This window comes from Mycteria americana, chromosome 9 (genome assembly GCF_035582795.1).
Source record: "Mycteria americana isolate JAX WOST 10 ecotype Jacksonville Zoo and Gardens chromosome 9, USCA_MyAme_1.0, whole genome shotgun sequence".
Classification (NCBI taxonomy): domain Eukaryota; kingdom Metazoa; phylum Chordata; class Aves; order Ciconiiformes; family Ciconiidae; genus Mycteria; species Mycteria americana.
This window is the reverse complement of record NC_134373.1, coordinates 11,670,256-11,691,542: the sequence shown is the minus strand read 5'-3', so window position 1 is coordinate 11,691,542 and position 21,287 is coordinate 11,670,256. Positions and strand designations below refer to the sequence as shown.

Below are 21,287 nucleotides of genomic sequence, written 5' to 3'. Positions count from 1 at the left end.
ACCTGAGATATGTTCCTATGTGAAATTCATTCTGATTATGGACAGCATCCATCCTCTGCAATCTAGCACGATTTTACTGGCAAGCGTGAGCATAAACAACATTTATTGACCTGTAGAAATAGTGTTTTAGTCTAGATTTGACAGCCTATCCAACATTTTGGTCTTAACTGTACAATGATGTAAAAACCATATTAATCGAGTTTAGCTCTTTGAAGGTAGGTTTTCAGGCAGCTTGCCTTTGTTTGCATCTATATGTACTACTACAATGTGGTATGCAGTAAATAAGGTACGGTAATCCTAATTCTAAAATGTTTATCAGAAAAATAACTAATGAAGGTGTTATCATACTAGTTAGCCACAATATGAAATGAAGAAGCAGAGATTCATTACTGCAGTATCTTGGAACAACAGTGAAAACCCAAAGCTTTTAATGTCTTGCTTAAGTCCTTAGTATTACTTTAGTACTGCAATAGTTTCCTTAAATGAAGCAACTAACAGTTGTTAGGCATAAGTGCTGGAAAAGAGATGCCTGATGGGATTTTAACCAATATGCTGTGAAAAGGCTAGCTTGTGGCCTCTGTCATTTGTATTACATTGTGATTTATGAGCTGTCTTATCTGTACCGCATGCTTGATTCACAGGTATTACTAACTTGCAGTTTTTAATATTCCAATGCTGCTGAAGAGTAGGAGGTTTCTTGTAATGCTTTTATACACCATTTTCTGGTCTAGGAGCTTCACCTCCTGTTGCACGTAGTTTCTTCCAGTAGCACCAGCGTTATTTTGACAGAATTCTGGTGAGTTTTGCTGCTGCCAGGAGGCTCTGGAAATTATCTGCAGCTACCAGAAATTCCCATGTGGTTTTTCACACTCCACCAGCAGCTCATAGTCCCTTCAGAGTAAACATCTTTATGAACAAGTGCTATGACTGTATTTGACTTTTGGAAAACACCTGATAACATACTATGAATGTCCAGAGGGACAGCATAGGCAATAGCAAAACTGCTTTCATTCTAGCATTTATGTAATCATGTACTATGATCATTTACATGATATACATGGGCAGACTGAAGCCCCCATGAACTGGGGGGAAATGGTTAGTGACCTGCTACACCACTTAGACACACACAAATCTATGGGGCCAGGTGGGATCCACCTAAGGGTACTGAGGGAGCTGGCAGAAGTGTTCACCAAGCCACTTTCAATCCTTCATCCCCCCCTGGCTAAGCGGGGAGGTCCCAGTTGACTGGAGGTTAGCAAATGTGACGCCCATCTACAAGAAGGGCTGGAAAGAGGATCTGGGGAACTACAGGCCTGTCAGCCTGACCTCGGTGTCAGGGAAGGTTATGGAGCAGATCATCCTGAGTGCCATCACACAGCACGTACAGGACAACAAGGTGATCAGGCCCAGTCAGCATGGGTTTTTGAAAGACAGGTCCTGCTTGACCAGCCTGATCTCCTTCTATGACAAGGTGACCCACTTAGTGGATGAGGGAAAGGCTGTTGAAGTTGTCTGCCTAGACTTCAGTAAAGCCTTTGACACGGTTTCCCACAGCATTCTCTGGAGAAACTGGCTGCTCATGGCTTGGACGGGTGTACTCTTCACTGGGTAAAGAACTGGCTGGATGGCCGGGCCCAAAGAGTCGTGGTGAATGGAGTTTACTCCAGTGGGCGGCCGGTCACAAGCGGTGTTCCCCAGGGCTCTGTGTTGGGGCCAGTCCTGTTTAATATCTTTATCAATGATCTGGACGAAGGGATTGAGTGCACCCTCAGTAAGTTTGCAGACGACACCAAGTTGTGCAGGAGTGTTGATCTGCTTGAGGGCAGGAAGGCTCTACAGAGGGATCTGGACAGGCTGGATTGATGGGCAGAGGTCAATTGTACGAGGTTCAACAAGGCTCAGTGCCAGGTCCTGCACTTGGGCCACAGCAACCCCATGCAACGCTACAGGCTTGGGGAAGAGTGGCTGGAAAGCTGCCTGGCAGAAAAGGACCTGGGAGTGTTGGTTGACAGCCGCCTGCACATGAGCCAGCAGCGTGCCCAGGTGGCCAGGAAGGCCAAGAGCATCCTGGCTTGTATCAAAAATAGTGTGACCAGGAGGAGTAGGGCAGTGATTGTCCCCCTGGACTTGGCACTGGTGAGGCCGCACCTTGAATACTGTGTTCAGTTTTGGGCCCCTCACTACAAGAGAGACATTGAGGTGCTGGAGCATGTCCAGAGAAGGGCAACGAAGCTGGGGAAGGGTCTGGAGCACAAGTCTGATGAGGAGCGGCTCAGGGAACTGGGGTTGTTTAGCCTGGAGAAAAGGAGGCTGAGGGGAGACCTTATCGCTCTCTACAACTCCCTGAAAGGAGGTTGTAGAGAGGTGGGGGTCGGTCTCTTCTCCCATGTAACAAGCCATATGACAAGAGGAAAGGGGCTCAAGTTGTGCCAGATTGGATATTAGGAAAAATTTCTTCACTGAAAGGGTTGTCCAGCAGTGGAACGGTCTGCCCAGGGAAGTGGTGGAGTCACCATCCCTGGGAGTATTTAAACGACGTGTAGATGTGATGCTTAGCGACATGGTTTAGTGGTGGACTTGGTAGTGTTAGGTTAATGGTTGGACTTGATGATCTTAAAGGTCTTTTCCAACCTAATCAATTCTATGATTCTATACCTATGTTTGTGTTCTGTTTGAAACTAACAGATGTATGTTCTAACCCAATAATGGATGATGCTGTAAGTGACCTAAAGGAAAACAAAAGATCAACTCTGTTGATACACTTGATGGAGATACTGATTTCCAATTCCAATGAGTGATGAATTAATGAATTGATAAGTGTTTTAATGACTTCCTCTTTCTCCTGCCTTCCTTGATACTTTTAGGAAACTAATGTTTCTATAAAGTCAGATTCATTACTGAGAAAGGACTAAGACAAAGACACTTGAGATAAGAGGCAAATGACTGCTATACATAATGTTTCTCTCTCCTACCACCCATAGATGCCTTGATGCAGGATAAAATTAATTTATTGTTGATTTCTTCTTGCTGATTAGGTTCAGTCCTTCTCTTAGATTAGAGAGATTGAGTTCATTAGATTGTGCATTTACCGAAAGTAGGAAGGAGTCCTCTTAAATCCCAGCTATGATATAGCAGGATTTTAACTACATTGAAAAGATCTGTGTGAATTAATGATAAATATTTTGAGGACGTTATTAAAAATTATTTCTTTCTAAGAAGTAGTTTATCTGAGGTAAAATCGGTTCATTTACTCCTTGAGAATACCATCTGCATCACTTTCAGGTTTTTAAAAAGGGAAAAAAAGAGTGTTACAGTAATTTCACTAATAAAAATTATTTAAGAGTGTTTTTGAAGGATAATCACACAGGTACAGTGAATTGCACAGTAAAAGTAGCTAAGGTTTGTGGTTTGTTTTTTATTTTTTTTTTCCTGGTTTAAATGAGTATTTTTATCAAGTAATGTTTAGCATGAGACTAACTAAATTCTTCAGGCTTCTACTAACAAATAGAAGGGGTACTTCCATCTGTTGTACTACCTGTCAGTTTTGTGCTTTATTTAGAGTCACTTCCAATTAAATTATTAAGTGGTATGTGGCTAATGCTTAGTAGGATGCCAAAATAAAGATTCCAAAACATTATTTCCCCCAAAGCATGCTTACACGTAACTCTGCTGTGTTCTGAAATGTTTGGCTTAAAAAGGAAAAAAAAAAAGCTGCAGAAGAGACAGTTCCTTCTGCAGCTCCCGCTTGCAGTGGCAGTGAGTTGGGTTGTGTTTCTGCTGAGAGAATCAACGTAAGGGTCCTTTCCCTTAGCGATGAGTTAGCGATAGGGTTAGGCCCTTAAGTCTGATATTTATTAAATCTAATTGCAGACCCCTAGCTCTGTGCTGTAGAAGGATTGGGTTCTGGATAGCAGAGGAACTTCAAACAGAGCAGGAGTAAGGCAGTCATTCTGATGGTGACTTTACAGAATGTGTTTTCCTTCTCCCTGAAGCAGGTAGCCTGACATCATGGTCTTGTACCAGTCCTTCTGAGAAATATGGACAACAACATTATAATCTAAGGGTTTTTTTCTTGCATTAATTGGAAAGCAGATTTCTCAGGGTTTTTTTTTCCTGTAGCTACAGATTTGGTACTTATGACCCCGAAGCCATATGAAAGTTTGTTTGTTTTTTTTTTCTCATTCACAGAATGCCAGAACAGAATAGTTATTCTCAAGTGAGAAAAGAGAGAAGTAGAAGGAACTGTTGGCATTTAGACACAGTCTTTCAGATTAAAAGACTGATACATGTTCTGCTTCACTCAGGAGTGCTATCTTGGAATTGCCAGTTTGATAAATGCTTTTAAAAGGAGAAAATGTACTTACATTCCTCTAGACTGGAAGGTCTTGATCCCTCTCTTTGTGGATATATCTTTCCCCACTTTCCCATGTCACTGAGGGAACACTAAGTATGAATTATCACTGGAGATTTTGGGAGGAGAAAAACCTCACGTCTGAATGTTGTGGTTTTAATTCTGAAGGGAAGAAGATTGCTGGGAAATTGTTCTACCACTAATAAAAAACAGCAGGAAAAGTCATTGGAGCTGGCTGTATACATGTAACCACAATCTTTCTTTGCAATCGCAGTGTCAGTGTGGAAGAAAGCAGCAAAGTTTTTATTGTCCTGGTTATGGTGATGAGATGTGGTGAGGTGCATTATACGTAGTTCAAATTCACACTCTAGATTCTGTTTCTTCACACTAGTACAAAATTATGTTGAAAGAATATAAATTGGCTTTGTAAAGCTTTCTCACAAGCATAAAATCTTGGGAATTCGGAGCTCTCTGCATTAGTAATATTTCAAGGTATTTTATTTGTATTGATCCCTGGCTTGTACTGGACAGCTTTTTTTAACAATTGCATTTAGAGGTGTCAGTTTTGCTTTGCTTATTTATAGGATTAGTTGGCCAAGTTGGGTTGTGTTAGCAGGCTGTATTGGGACAACCACAGAAATGTGCTTAAGTAACTCAGAGTGACGGTAGTAGACGAAGGTGGCAGAGACAGGCTATAATATGAAGAAAAAATTACAAACATAAAAAACTATAGCATAAGGATGTTGAGGCTTCATTAAAAACAGTTCTGCTTTTTAAAACTGTTTCACCTTGGCAGCAAAATGTTATGTTAATCTGCCGTTTGGCACGTTTAGTTGCAACCCCATTGGTTTGACTCTAAGCCTCTGTTATAATTTAGGTGTGGAACAGAAGAGTAGTTCTCTGAAAGCGGTGATCAGTTGTGAGGCAGCAGCACTGAGGTCCCTTGTAGGACTTTCGGTCCCTTTCTTAGACAGGTGGCAGTGCACCTGGTTGGGTTTGATGCAGGGGTAGAAAAAAGAGCAGAAGGATACTCTAGCCTTCCTCTGGGGAGCTGGCTGAAAGCTGGTGCCACTGCACCCAGAAAGCAGTGCTGAGAAGGATTCTCCATCCAGTGTCCATGTTGACAGAAAACAATCTGCCAAAAAGTGGAGCAGAAGAAAAGAAAGTGGAGACAGTCTGGGTGGGAGACAGAGAGTGCCAATCCTCCACATAGGGCTTGTTTTTTTCATGTATGTTTTACTAACCTTTTTCATTTCCGTTCTTCAAAAAATAAGGGTCTGCTCAGAATGAAAGATGCATTGCATATGAATCAATACAGTACTTTACAAATGTTGACTACAGCTTTAAAAAAATCAATGTAGTTATTGTTGGGGAAAAACTGATAAATATTTTGACACAAAAATAGAGAATGTCAGCCACTTACTGTGGAAAGTTTGGCAGTCTTTCTAAGTCAGGCAATTTGGACTAGTTTTCCATTATTTTTGGCCAACTTTGCTGGCACTGAACTGGTCTATCAGAAACATCACAAATAATTTTATCAAAGTGAATTCTCTGGGAGAAATAAGATGGTACACTTTTCTTTGTATGGGAAAAGATCATCTATGTAAGAGACTGACCTATGATAAAACAAATCTTCCTTTTACTTATTTCACTGTGGTGAGATGTGATATCTTTGATTGCTGGAAGGGTTGTGTGATTAGCCTCAAACTTACACATTCCCTTTATAGGGCATCAAAGGACTTTAGGAACATGCGCTTGATCACTGCAATAACTTTTAGTAATTAGAGGCATGGAAAAACACTGTTCCTAAACAGTGTATAAAAAGAGTTGAGACTATTATCTTTAGGAAAAAAAGGAAATAAAGGGAGTGCCAAAAGCATACCAAATTATAAGTGTGTTTAGTGTTTAGTTGTATGATCTAAACTCATAAATGCAATGTGAGAATAAGAGTTTGGGCAAAATACTGATGCAGTTGGGCTAGAACCAGCTCCTTGTCCAACAGAGGCTGGAACATCAGCCCCTTACTTCAGTTTAAGCTTTTGTCCAAAGAAGAGTTGGAGAAGAAAAGTTATTATTGGTTGATAAGAAACTGTTCTAAAAAGAATGGGTTTCTCCTAATAAATAAATTGGGCTTTATCAAAAGCACCACAGTATTTCAGAGCAGTGCAGTTTAAGTATTTAATTTAAAGACAACTTTGGCATTGTTGTAATCTTAGAGAGTCATTGCTGAAATAAACTTCGGTCTCTCTATTCAGATGCTTAGTTTCAAACTATTGTACTTCTACATCCTGCAAGGCACAGATTAAAATTTTCCATGAGGCAAAAGAGCATGGTGAAAGTAAGGGCAGGCGGTAAGATTTGTGCTTTTTTCGAAGTACATCTTGACAATCAAAGCATGCACATTTTCTTCTGTTACTGTTTCTGGTTTGCAGATGTGGGACTAGATTGAATGAAATCTGCAAAGATTTCCAAGGATAAAAATTTCAGGAAAAGACAAGAAGTGGTAGCAAAATGCTTAATGAAAAAGTTTCAACTAAGAGATCTCTTTATTTATGACGTGCAAGAGAGCTTCCCCCTCTTTCTTTTGATTTTTAGGACATGACTTCTCTTCTGACATGGCTGCGTTTTACTGAATGTTGGCCATGTTTTCCTGGTTTGCATATTCGCTTCTCTTAGTTGATTTTGTCTCCTTGGAGAACACATCACCCTCTTGTGTTTAATAACTAAAAGTAATTGCTTGTGCATATAGCTTTAAAATGTCATACTTGGAGTCTACTGATTTTTTTCTTTTTTTTTTTTTTTTTTTGTTCCCTGACATGTTTCCTTTGTTAGGCAATGAGTCACAAGCTGTCTCATCCTATTAATAGCTTGTTAATTTTTAATTTCAAAGTCTACTTTTGTAAATGTACTGTATTTAGTAAATCATTAGGAGTACTCTGCTTCCCTAAATATCTAATTATGCGTTTCAGGGTAGTTTTATCAGTTTAATTCATTGACTGCTTACAAATTGTATGGATTAACAAACAGCTTGCTAATAAAATCCTCTGTTTATTGGAGGGTGACAGTTTTTCTCTTAAATAAAACATGGCTCTGGATAACTGTTCCTGGCAGCATGGCTTGTGCATAGTGTTTTGTCACTCAGTTTTTCAAATCTTAGATCCTGGTGGTATGTATTAAAAATAAGTAATTGGTAACAAGAGCAACAATATGAACTCTGACAATACTCTTCAGTCTTTTTTCATAAATATTTTGAAAGTAATTTTAAATATTCACATAGTTAATGGCAATACAGTGCTAACACCTATCAGGTACCAATTAGAGAAGCTGTCAGGGATGCTATGAAGGAGAAGTGAGGAGAGCTTTATATAGCAATTCTCAGTTGAATGTGTTGGGAGGGTTTAAAACCTTTTCTTAGCGTATCATACTTTGAAAGGTGTTTCAGGGACGGTTAAGATGATGTTGACACATTCTGATAAGGAATCTTTGAAGCAAATGGAGGAGGAAGAACCTTAAACCCAGAAAGTCATGAAAAATCTGCTTTAGAAGTAACAGTTGCTTCTGTGGTTTTCATATTTATTTAATACAACAACATTAAGACCAGAGCTGTAGTCCTGGGACTCTCATTACTTCAGAAATTTCATGATGTGCATTCAGATTGCCTCTAACCAGTTCCTGCCTCTTCAGCACTCTGTTTTGCTCCCCTTCCTGCTCCCTAGTATAGGTCTTAAAACCTGCTTCATAAGAATTTTAATTCTCTTACAAAAATGTATCTATTATTCTTATGTGGGGTTGATGTTTGATGTAAAAGAGATTTTGTATTTCCAATATCTCACCTACTTCTATTTTCATCTTTAACAAAAATAATGGCATGTTATGAAATGCAGGGTGTCTACACTATTGTGTTGACTAATTGGAAATGGTAATGCTTTAAAAAAAAAACCAAAACCAAACACCCCCCCCCCCCCCCCCCGAGAGCAACTGTTTAATGCCCATGAGATAGTTGATTGTGTGAAGCTGAATATTCCACTGTCAATCTATTAATAATAGAAGAGTTTAGTTGTACCTGGCCCATGACTATGGATTAATAATGGGATCGTTATGATATCTAGGTAAGGAGAAATGGCCACCTTAGCTATGGCTTTTGTGCCTGTTACAAGGTTAGGCTTAGTGGTGCTTATAGGAAATGACGTCTTCAAATTGGAAATTTGAAGTGAGTAAAATAGTATTTGCTACATTAAATGTATTTTTGAGCTTGTTTTGTTCTGTGATGAAGAAAAATGAGATCTCAATTTTGTTAGAGCTTTTTGTCATGAGAATGTTGTTTTATTTGAAAGACCTAAGGCACATTTTGTTTTAGGCTTTGCCCTAGTGCTAAATCAGGCTTTCAGTCTGGTCCCGATCCCAAGCACTCCGACGTGGCAGAGAGGCTCCCGTTAATTTCAGCAGGAATTGAGCTAGCCTTTACCTGGTCAGTATATGTTTGCATGCGTGCTTGAGGTCATCCACTAAATGTTGGGGGGAAATACGCTCTGGCCACAGTTGGAACTGCAGGGATGATATTTCACTGGTCACACTGTTACTGGATAACGTTAAATTGCATTTTACCGTGTGCCCCACCAAATACAACTGGAAGACACATTTGTGCCTTAACACAGAGAAGGTTCCTCAGCCTGTATGTAGATTGTAAGACAGCTATAAAAGCTCATGTTATATTTGGATCTGTTTGGTTATTGCTCGTTAAATGTAGACAGTATCCAAAATTATACTTTTTAGCATTAAGGAGTCATGTATTTTTCAGGAATTGTTTTTCTGGTCTCATATGCTTAAATCACTTTATTTCTGTTGCCTGGCCTCATGACACCTTTTGATACCCTCTGTGGCATTCTATAATCTCCAGGAATTTCAGTGCCTATTATATAATGCACTCTTAATTAAATTGTGCCAGTAGCCTGTAGGTAGCAGAAGGTACTGTCCTGGTGGCTTAAAATTGCCAGTAGTCTTGCCTGATTTAAACAACAACAAAAAAACAACACAAACCAAACCAAAACAACAAACCCAAACAAACCAACGAAAAACCCCACCATATATTTCTTAGTGTGTTCATAGCTGGATACCGGTTAAAATGTGGTGTGCATAACATACTCTGTAAACCTTTGTAAGCTTTTCCGAGTGCGTTGTTAGAGCATGAAACCCAGGTGCCTTTCAGCCCCTGGGGCCAGTAGACAGCCTGCATTCTCTGTGCACACAAGAGAACAAGTGGGACTATTTGAAGAGTGACATAAAAGAATTGCAGTTTCTGGTTAGCTCTGAAAGGCCAGTGACATGACATACAATGGGAACAATTTAATTTTCTGACCCGATAGAAAGTTCCCTGATGGATCTGTGGCAGTATTTTCTGATCTTTTAATTACCATGCCTCTCCCTCTGCAAAATGGTCTGTCCAACCACTAAGTGTGCTATTAACACTTTTTAATAGCCTATCGATTTGCCTTTGTGTAACCTATGCTCCCTGTACATCTGCTGGTCAGAGCTGAACTCTAGTAGATCAGCACCAGCTTCCCCTTGCATTGATGTCTAGTGCTCTGCGAGTGATGGGGACGATTCCAGACTGAGCACATCTCATCTAATGTGCAGAGGTATGTGCAGCCTCTGGCTGCCACTGGATGTAGTTCAGGACCTGAGAGATTAGCTACGTCACTGAAATTCATAGCCCAGAAAGCAAATTTTAACACTTAATCTTTTTGCTGTCATGCAATACTTCAGTTTTGAAACTGCTCATTGTTACTTGTGCCAAACCTTTGTCTTTATTATAAAATAAGTATTTGACAGTTTGCTTTAAAGGTTGGCATATTATTATAAAATAAGTATTTGCCAGTTTGCTTTAAAGGTTGGCATATTTTTCCTTGCATCAGAAGGATCAGTTTGCATATCTTAACGCTTAAATGCCACAAGCGTGCTCTGGCACTCTAAGTCTACCTTTGGTAGGTCTTTTATTACCATTTGCTTCAGGAACTGTAGCTCTAAGGTAAGGTATTAAGGAAGATGCACAATTACAGTGATGATCCAAATTATGCTGCTGATCCACTGCAGTACAGATTGGTTTTGCTAACCCAGCACTTCTGGTGCTAATTTTCTAGAAAATGCCAGTAAGCAAAGCGTAATAGGTTTCAGAAAGTTATTTTCATGGAAAGTGGTTGGCATGAGTGTATGTCATGTATATCTGCTCAGAGGTGATCATGACTTCTGGTCAACTGCAGCGGGAACTACTTTTACCACTGTGTTAGGTTGGATGCAATTATAAAGCAATTTTTTCTTTACTGATAAGAAGAAACATTAGAAAATAAGTGTGTTTGAGACTAGCATGTTTTATAATTGAAGCTCTATTTTTGTTCTAGCCAAGATATAGCATCTGATGGGATGTCAGCAATACTGGTATATGTGTTCCTCTGTGACCAAGGAGAAATGGATTTAAAGTAATTATATTTGTGTTGGTGACTAAAAATAGTCTGCTTTGTTTCCTACAGTCAGTATTAGTGGAAACCTCTGAATTTCCAGTGAATTTCTTCTACTGATCACAGTGTTATGACACTTGGATTCAAAACTTTTGCCATGTCCAGTAGGGATATTAATTTGAGGTTAACTAATTCAGTCTATGTTATGTTAGTACTGGAGGCTTGCTGAGCCATTTTCAGCAGCCTCTGCTTTCCCAACTGCAGTTGGCATCACTGGTCTGTATTGGAGTCTTGCAGGGTGTTACGAAAGGCTTCCAGTGAAGCTTTTTGAATTAATGAGTGACCTGATTCCTCAGGGTCTGTAAAGCTACGGCATTTCAGCAGGAGAACCGTCTTGTCACTGGACGTGGTTGTGATGGCAAGAATAGCTAATTGCTGCTTCTGATGGTGTTTGTGACTTTCTGAAGTGTCTGCTTCAGGGTTCTAGCAGCATTATTTTAAAAAGTGTTTTTCTATTGTATCACTGCTTTGTCTAATAACTGGTATTCTTTTGCAGTTCCAGCATCCTTCTTGAGTTTTTGATGTTGGCAGCTGTAAGATTTGTTTGTATTTTAATCTGAGGTTTGTGTACACATTGTGTACACAGGGTGGGGTAGGATTGTTAGTGAAGTACAACAACATCCTCTGCTTGATTGGGCTGCTACTGCTGTTCAGGAAACACAGCTTAAACTTGCTGCTCTGGAACCTGATGGAGGGGTGGTTGCCTAAACCTGACACTTTTTTATTATTGAGCTACTGTAATTACATGATAGGGGAAAACAATTAAGTGGTAATAATTAGTAATTTGACTGTAGTCATACGGTCACATCATTTACTAGACAAATGATTAAAAAAAAAAATCAAAGCAGTCTCAAACTACATAGAAAACCACCAGCTAACCAGTAGTGTTGATAGGAGGCTTCATTCGTATGTCTTAAAATAATGTTTTGGCAAACTGTGAAGTCCAATCAGTATGCAGGTATTTGTTTCTAGTGATTTCTCTTTAATTCTGCTTAATAATAACCTACAACAGAGGTTGGCTGTGACAATTTGGCACGAGTGGAGGCCTGACACAGAGGCAGTGGCGTTATCTAACTAGAAAGCTGCATTGCATCTTACTTTTTGGGAAGGTCACCCTGTGAAGTTAATTTCCAAATGTGGGAAAATGCAGAGACATTTCCATTAACTGGAAAAAACCCCAACCAACCAGGATAAGGTTCCCCCCTACCACTTTTCTTCCTTTTTTTCTTTTGGGTTTTTGATCAAGTTGCATATCTGGTCATTGGGTTTTGATCAAGTTGCATACAGCTATCTTCAGTCAGGGTTTTCCCTAGGTTAAACCAAAGCATTTCATACTATTCTTTGGATATTAAGAGGCAGGAGATTTGCACAGCCAATACTGAATGATAATAAGCTGTTGCCTCCCCCACCGTACCGTCCGCAGTGTGAGCTGGGCATCTGGCTGCCAGCTTTTTTTTTTTTTTTTCTTTTTTGTTGAGGGAAAGAGGGTACTCTTTCTCCAAATTCCTGTTCATGCTTTAAAATTAATGAATAAATAAAATTTATTAATGCATAATGGAAACCTCTTAGATGAATATGACTTTACCATTCTTTGGGGCCAGGTTCTACCCGAGATCTGCAAAATGGTACACAGAAAGGAAGTTCCTTCTTCCCCTGTTGTCACTGTGCTGTAGCTGTCATCATCACCACCCAAATTATCAGCTAAAGTAAAAGTCAATGTCCCTGTTAAGAGTCCCTGATTTTCACAAGTATATCTAGCTGTATCTTTTCCCATTCATTTTTATGATGTGAGAAGATATGAAATACTGGAATACTTTTCAGAGGAGTAGAGCAATATAACTATTATTTTGTTACGCTGTTCTCAGTTACCGGTGGGAGACAGGGAAACTGGGAAGGGAGTGCCCTATTAAGCATTAAGAAAACTTTCCCTGTATATACCAAAGTGGTGAATGCTTCTCTTACATGATATGTCTAGATAGAGCTTTTGATATCTTTCACCTTTTGGAAATGGATGCCGGACTACAAATTTTACCTTGAATGTATGGCTGGTTGCCTTTCCTGCTGTTGTGGCTGTCCCTGCAAGCTAGTGCTCATTCTTGTGCTTGGTGCAAGGTTAATAACCGTATTGTTAAAACTTGGTATTGAGAGGGTGCACAGAGACAGAGAGATGGCTGCTCTAGGACAAACCAGATTTTTAAGGCTGACCTGTGTTGGAGGAAATAGGTTGTTGGTGGATCATGCTGCAACAGACTGCTTTCGAGGCACTCGGAGGGGCTTAAGGGTGGTAGGAGGGTTAGGAAAGAATCTTGTCCTGCCATTTAGAGAAATCAGATATTGAGAAACACCATATTCTGGATGAGGACAGAAAAAAGAAGAACAGATAGGCCTAATACTGTACCAGATGAAAAATACTAAACTTTGGCATTAAAAAAAAAAACAAAAACAATCAACCACCCCTCCAACTCCCCCTGCTCCCAAAATCCTGGATCCTGAGTGGTCAGGGGAGGCATTTTGAAGCCTAAAATGCACCTGTGAATAGTAAAGGCACCAAAATAATGAAAGATGTCAGTGCTGTGGGGTTTTTTCTGGTTCTGTGTATTGTTACAGCTGTGGTAAAAGATGGATTATTTCTGAAACATCTGAAAAAAAATCTGTGTCTCTGATCACTGCAACTATAATGTGTCATAGGAAAACCAAACATAGATCTTGAGTGTTAACTAGGATGAAGCTGTATGGGGGGAAGAAAAGTGTGCTTTGCCCATAATATTTTGAGCTTCCAGAAAGTCATGTCAGCTTTACTCTGAATTAGTAGTTGTATGCCTATGAAAACCTCGAATTCTAAATTGTCTTCACAAAGACTAAGCCAAAGACATTCCAGTGAAAATCCCTGTCATGTTATTGCACTTTTTGTACTGAACCCCAGAAAAAAGATGAAAATGGTAATAGGTGATACAAATATTTTTGTTTTGATAAACTGTTATTTAAAACTGCATATTTATCCTTAAAAAGCTCTGCTGTAAGGTGGTGTGGTTTTTTTTTTAATTAGGACTATATCTGATGTGGATTAAATTACTTTTTGTTGTTATACATTGAGAAATAGAGAAAATTCAAAATCAAACCAGGATTATTTTTATAATACAGATTTCAGAGTAATTTAAGATGATACTAGAATGCAGTGTGCTACGATTTCTTTGTTTTTGTTTCCTTTTGCCACACAGCATTAGCAACTGCTAACTCAATATGCATGCTTTGATTTAAATACACCAAAGTTGTTTTAAAAACATGAGTACACAAAACAAATTGTCTTAAAAAATAATAAAAAATTCCTTAACATAAATAAGTGTAGGAAATTTAGGCCTCCAGATGAGATTGTCTTAACTTCTGTTTATATATTTAGTGGTATGTGCGCTAGGATTTCTTGGCTGTATTTATAAACACTGATTTCAATCTTCTTCCCTTTCCTGGTCCTGTAGCACCTACGCCCTGGGGTGGATTTATATAGAATTGTGCTGTGTTCCAGAATGCGCTCACTCTCAGCCAGAATTAGCGCAGTCTTTATTAAAATCTGTTGTTCATTTATATCTGTAACATGACATGATGCATGATGTTAGAAATGAATGTTAAAATCCAAACAGACTGTTCGGATTTCTTGCGTTTGGCTTAATTTTAGACTTCTTTCCTTGGTGGGATGACGAAAGAATGAGGAGAATATGTGTATTTTTAAAATGAAATATTAAGATTAAAAAGTAAAGATTTAAATAGTTATTTCAGTTTTACTTAAGTCTTGTGGTTACATGTGCTGCTGTTTGTTATCTGATGCAAGGGTCGTCTTTCAAATGGATTCTTTCTAAACACACAAATTGGGGATGGGGACTAGGCTGCTGAGAGACGTGTGCCTGTTGGTAGATGGGTGAGCGGACTATGAAAACCCACACAGTTTGCTGCAGATTCCTTCAAACCTTATGGCAGAGGGTGGAGGTCTTCAGAATCCTTTATGCCTGGATCCCAGAGGCTTGCTTTTTTGTGCAACAGTGAATTAGGGCCAATGTCAACAATGTAAAAACGCACAGTGAGAGTCCTTTTAGCAATGGCCTATTTCTTCACAGGATGAAGATGAATGAAAATTGTACAGCCTGGAGAAATCCTGTGATACATGTCTCTATTTTTAGCTCTACTTATTAAAAAAGTCATGCATATTTAATAGTAAAAGTATTAATTCATAATAGGCATCATCTTTATATAGCCCACTTCATATTGTTGTCTTTTCATTAATTGTTCATTTAGATTCTGAAGGATTTCTGCTTCATTTAGTGCAGAAACCAAGGAAAGCAGCAAATGCAGCAGTAATGCTGCAAGAAAAAAAATTACAGTGTGTGATTACTGAACTAAATAATGAATTGTAATATGTACTCACAAGGCAAGGAAGCATGGGCGGTGATAGCTTTGATATCTCCAACTCCCTAGTGGTCTGCACTCTAGCTCAAATAATTTTCTCACCTAGAGAACACAGACCAGACAGACAAATGTGTATTGGGTATGCTTGCAAGTGATGGTGGTGTATGCATTACCACAGGAGTATCATTTTTGTTATGGTGGAGTTCCTTAGGACTCTTAACTGTTTTTCTCTTCTCTTCAGTGTGATTACTGATTGTGAACTGTAAATCAGTAAACTGTTAAATAGGCAAAGCTTTTTCTATCCGTTTCCCTTTTCCCTTCTAGTTCTCTCTTTGAATTTTAGCGTGTGTGTCTCTGCTTTGAGCCTGTTCCCTGAAGTAGTCTGTGTTTCAGCAGAGCTGTGGTCCTCACCTCTGACAGCTTCAGTGATTGCACTGCAGCTGTTTAGCATTAAGCAGACAGGGACTTTGTATGGCATAGAGTATGTCTAAGTGTCCTACTGATGTTCTTGCTACACCGTAAACAAATGCAGGCATCTTCTGTTAATAATCTTTTGATATAAATTAATTAATCTGACTCAGTTGTGGAAGAGCATTTGTCCAGAAGAGAGTAACTAGATACCGATCTGACTTCTTTTTACAAAAATGAAGTACTGTTTCTTGAATTATCCAGCTAAAATGTTTGCCTAAAATTATTTAAGTAGTGTTTTCAAAAAAACAGTAAAGCAGTTGGTGCATAAGAATTCCGTCATAGTGCTCAAGCATGAATGTCTGAGCTAAATTATATTTCTGGGGAAAATCTGAAGTAGGATATAAAATTGCAATTTGCATTTCTTTAAAACAATTTGTTAGACTTGCAAGTGTTTGTATGTTGTTGTTTTCTGGTTTGTAAAAGACAACCAACAGAACCGGTTTGTTTTAGAGCCCAAGTGTGTTGAGTATTAGAAGTGATGTATCCTGTGAGTACAGAGGGCAGTATCATCAACACCTTGGTATACAGCCCTGCTGACTTTCTACTTGGATTTATTGAAACTGAAGATCAGCATCTGTGTATAATACAGACAAACAGAATGCAGACAAATAGCTGTTTTTTTTCTTATTCTGGGCTCTTTTTTGCAGATTATAAGGAAACAGTTTGAAAGAGTGTAGAGCAGGTAAGTTTTCTGGAGGAGGAAATCTTTAGGGCTTAACATCTCTAGTTTCTGCAAAGATTACATTCATAGTTATTTGATTCTCTGCAATATTTGCAACTTAATATACTGAACATAATCGGCACTGCATTTTAGCAGCATGTTAGTTACTGTGGTAATGCTGTAAGTTCTGCTGAAAAAAGTATATATGAGTATGGGGCTTAATTTTTACCTTTTAGCTACAAGTTCTTAGGTGTTTTGAAGTGTTACAGAGACAGAGAATTGAAGAAAAGCTGATTAAAAGAAATTCCTAGTGAATCTAGGAATACTGTTATGCAAAATACGGTAGTATCGAAATGTTTTTGCTAATGGCACCTCCTCCTTAAGGACATACCTTGCACTGTCAGCAAGCAAAAGGCATTGCCTTTGAGCTGGCCTAACAGTTGTTCTGCTCCTCCTGCTAGTTTCAGGGACATCTTTGGTAGCTGATTGCTTAGTATATTATCAGGCAAAAAGCTCTGTTAAACTGTAGGCAAGCAGAAATGTTCTGACATCTTATTTCAGCCAAAGAGTCTCCTCAAATCTTTATGGAAATGCAGTGTTTTTTGGGGGGAGATTATAACTGGTAAAATGTTCCTAATTGAAATACCAGAAGGGTAAAAAGGGCAGGAGGATGGAAATTTGAATGTGTACTGATGGACAGGTAAATTCACTCCAGCAGAATTTGTCAGTTTTTAAAAATAATTGTTTCCTGTTTTCCTGATCTACTGATTGTATTTATAGTTTCTTTATAAGACTTAGGTACATAAAGCTTTGGGTTGGTTTTATTTTTAATTTTACTTTGTTCTTTAAGGAGACCAACTGAGTCTTTTTTAGACATCTTCCACCCCCACTTCCTGGTCAGTTTTACCAGCCTAGAACTTTTAAAAAATGGAGAATCGGGGAAATTATCTTATCTACAGAATGGTGGGCACTATTTTTTTAATTCTACTTTTAGTCTGCTAGCATGTTTCAGATATGGAATTCTTGAATTTGAAGTCAGCGTATATGTTTTACACAAAGAAATGCTGTTTTTCAAGTTGATAATAGACCCTTTGTGACAAAAATGAATAAATAACATGATGAATTGAAGTGGTGTGCTGCTTTGAGAGGAACAGAGCATTCCTGTGTTTCCTGATAACGTGGGAATCTCTCAGTGTGAGAGATGTACCTGTTCTGTGGTGGTTTGATACCATTTCAGTGAGTGAAATCAATTTTACATGGTAGAAAACTGAGCTTGTACAGGCTTGATAATGGGAATGATTGTATTGGATTTGGACTTGGCTGGGTGGAACAATTAATTCTCATTCATATTCATTATATATTCCAGGGATTTCCATCAGTATAGAATGGATTTCCAGTTTAAAATTGAATGAAAATAAATGTATATAATTGCTTATTGCATAGTACATATACTAGCTTTTAATAACTGCCAAATAAATACTTAAATCAGGCTCTCTTGAGTATCTTTAAAATACAGCTGCCATTTATGGATGTGACACTCATTCAGTAGTATCTGCATTGGTTTGGATTGCAGAGACTTGGAATGAAACTGCAGAACTACTCTGATAGTAAGTAGTAAATAATTGTACTACTACTTCTGTCAAGTGCATTATTTTATAAATGGCTTTCTGAATTGTGGCTTTTCTGGCCTGGCAGTTTTCCTTCCTTTTTTCAAAGGAACATATTTTCTTTGCCGTTTGTCAGGCTTTTTGGTATTGTACTCTTTCTTCTGGTTACACGTTTGTTTACTGTTCTGGACAGACAAATGCTAAATTGTTCTTTTCCGTAAAAGTTCTGTATTTTGGTCTTTACTGTCCCTTGTGAAAAAGCCTTGGGAGAAGACGTATAATTGGGGAACTCTGGGCTGGTGCTGCTGATGTTCTGGAAGTCCTAAAGACAGGAGGGAGTTTCAAGAGAGTTAAATAGGCTACCCATTTTTCTTGTCATTAATATGTTCTTGCAGGCTTTCACATACATAAGTATGAGCATATATAACAGTTTATTCACAGAATAATTAAATTCACATTTTCCCATCCATGACAAAGTAGCTTCTCACAGAGATTATATTCTGCCTTTCTGGTATAGACATTTGAAGGGGGCTATATTTCAGATGGATTGTGTGACCTGACATCAAAAGCTGAGAGCAACTGCATCAGTACTTCAAAGGAAATTCTTCAGGACAACCGATCGACAGCAACTAGCAGCAGATATATCAGTATCATGAACACTGAAGATCAAATCTCTGGCAGTGGGGATTCTGATTTTAAAGTTTATGTAGAGTAATATTGTATCGTGGATTGTCCAAGGCCATAGTTTCATGATACACTGGGTTTAATGGCTACACATCTGTACCTCCAGTCTCTGCCTCATTTGTGAACTCAACTCTTTGAGGTGTGGTGCTACAGGTAAAATTACTGAAATAAATGAACTTGGTTAAAGTAGTTGCCACTCCAGGAGGAGGTTGAGGGGCCATGTAATACATACGGAGCGAAGCCTCTTGGCTATGAAATTGCACTAAAATTTCCAGTCAAGTTTTGTTTCTTCATGTGAATAGTCTAGAGGATAAGAATGTATCTGGTACGTTTCACTTAAATGAATGTGCAATTCTTATATTGCTACTTCCGGTGAAAGACAGGGATGAGTTTTAGGCTATAGACATCCTCTTGTATATCTGCAGAGCAATACTAAGATACATCTGCAGGCCAGCCAGATCTCACGGCCTGGCAGCTGCAGCAGAAAGGATTGTATGAACCCTTCATAATCTCTTCAGTGCAAACTCAGACAGGTTATCCAAGCTGTCAGTGTTGAACACTGTACTTCACCTGGCTGAGTTATCTTGAAGTGTTTTAGGGCTTGCTTACTCCATCTTAGCTGTGGGGAGAGCAGTGCAGGGACATGGGACATTCGTCTACACTGACAATGCAGTATGTCAGTAAGTACACTCTAAAACTGGTATAACTGTAGGCATGCCAAGCTATACATATGTGTGTGTATGTATGTGTATGCTACTCTCTGGATACACATTTATGACCTTTTACTCTTTTGACCAGTGGCCAGATCTTCTGTGGCCAGATCTTCTGAAGCTTTTGTGTGAGAATTAATACAGTAAGTTGTACTGAAAGCACAGCAGTGCCTGATGGGCTACTGGGCAGGGTGTGTAGACCTGTCAAAACATATGCAGAACCCTTCAGACTGCTGGTCTTCATAATAGGCTTGAGCAGTAACTTCTGCCTGATGTAAGGGAGTCGCAGTTGGTGGGATGGAAGGTGTAAGCCTTACTCAGGCAGCTAAGGTAATATGATAGTATGAGTGTGACATTTGTTTCCAGCTAGATACAAAAGTGTATAGGACTGACTTTACAAATGAACTGTACAAAAATGCATTGAAAAGGTCTAAAATAGATATTCTGTTACACTGTGAATTAACTGAGCTATTCTCTGGCCAAATAATGTGCTTCATAGACTGTTTTTTAAAACTACAGATTTATGCTGAACGATATGCTTTTTCCCTTAGGGAAGATTTTCAGCCAGTCTGAATTATATGGTGGTTTTGTAATCTGCGCTGATGTTTAACATCTGAGCTGAGTCACCAGATTTGAGTCCAAAAGGAGACTAGAGTATCCATACGTACTTTTTCTCTCTTTGCTTTTTTCCCCTCCCTCTCCTGTATGGCAACATCCTGGTGAAATTTCAGCACAGTAATTTTTAGCTTTACCTTAAAACATCTCAGTACAGTTTCCAGAAGTAAATTCCGGTGCTAGCTGTGATTTCCCAGCAGCTAGCTCAGAGGATGAGTTAGCAGACAGAAGGCAGGGTATTCTTAGCACAATTTACTTTTTTAAAATTGTTTTGCCAGTGGTTTGGGCATGGCTCAGAGCAGGGCAACAAAGGAAAAGGGCATCTAAACAAAATTCTGTCCTCTTTTCCTCGGTCTCAGGTTACTCCAGCTTCCTCCACAGATCAAGAGAGGCAGTGATTTTGATACTCTGAATTGCTTTTTGGAGGAACTTCTGACTCTTCACTGAGGAGGCCAGCTACCTAGCACAGCCACCTGCCTGGTGTAGGGCACGTAATTTAATCTGGTGCTCCCGTTTGAAAGGAAGAATCAAACATTTATCTTAAGAGAAGATTTACAAAATGCTGTATCTTTCAAGATGCTTCAGTTGACTTTCTTGGCAATTTTCTTGATTAAAAAGGAAATCTGGTTAAATGATCCTGTGCATATAGGTTCATTTCTGGAAACTAGCAAGTTTATTAAATTCTTTCATCATCATTGCTTTGGGCTAAGCTGCTTTTAAGAGTATCCAGTAATTGTCCTATTATGAAAGTCTAGGGGGCTTTGTTAGAGGAGAAAGTAAGCAGATCAGCAGAAAAATAAAGTGTTTCTGAATGTAACTTGTCTCTTTGCACTTCTGATAGAACAATTTATATTTCAAGACAGTTACTATCCAATTTACTTAAAGATGAATTAAAGTAAATTTGAATTTTACTTCATTTAAAAAGAAAGAAAGAAATTAAAGAACATTTAAGTACTTAAACTATATCTAAGTCCTGTGTCAGTTATGATGGTAGATTCCTATCATCTTTAATATCTTTTCAAAAGCATCCCAAATTAAAGAAATATCCAGAACTGGCTGTTCAAGGAAAAGCAGTGAATATAAATTTACTGTCAAATGTGCAATTTAGAAGAACTGGGGAAAGAGAGAGACATATTTCCCTTTTAATCTCTCTGAGATATCCTCACTATCCTTGTAATTAAAAAGAAGGTGGTGTAATGGTGTGAGAGGTGTAATGATGTGATTTTTCAAGTTTATGACATCTCTCTCTTACTTTTAATTCAATCACAAATTCTCTGAGTT

General features: G+C 38.7%; 1 protein-coding gene across 3 annotated transcripts in view; it reads left to right on the top strand.

Annotated features, from left to right (window-relative positions):
• HECW2 (HECT, C2 and WW domain containing E3 ubiquitin protein ligase 2) overlaps window positions 1-21,287 on the top strand; it is a 180,468-nt gene that overhangs the window by 30,068 nt on the left and 129,113 nt on the right. The window contains exon 1 of one of the 3 annotated variants that reach the window (XM_075512478.1): window positions 14,756-14,773. The exons of the other annotated variants lie outside the window; for them this stretch is intronic. The gene's annotated coding sequence lies outside the window, so the exon portion shown is untranslated. Of the gene's footprint in view, window positions 1-14,755; window positions 14,774-21,287 lie in introns of those variants that run through there. 3 annotated transcript variants of the gene reach the window in all.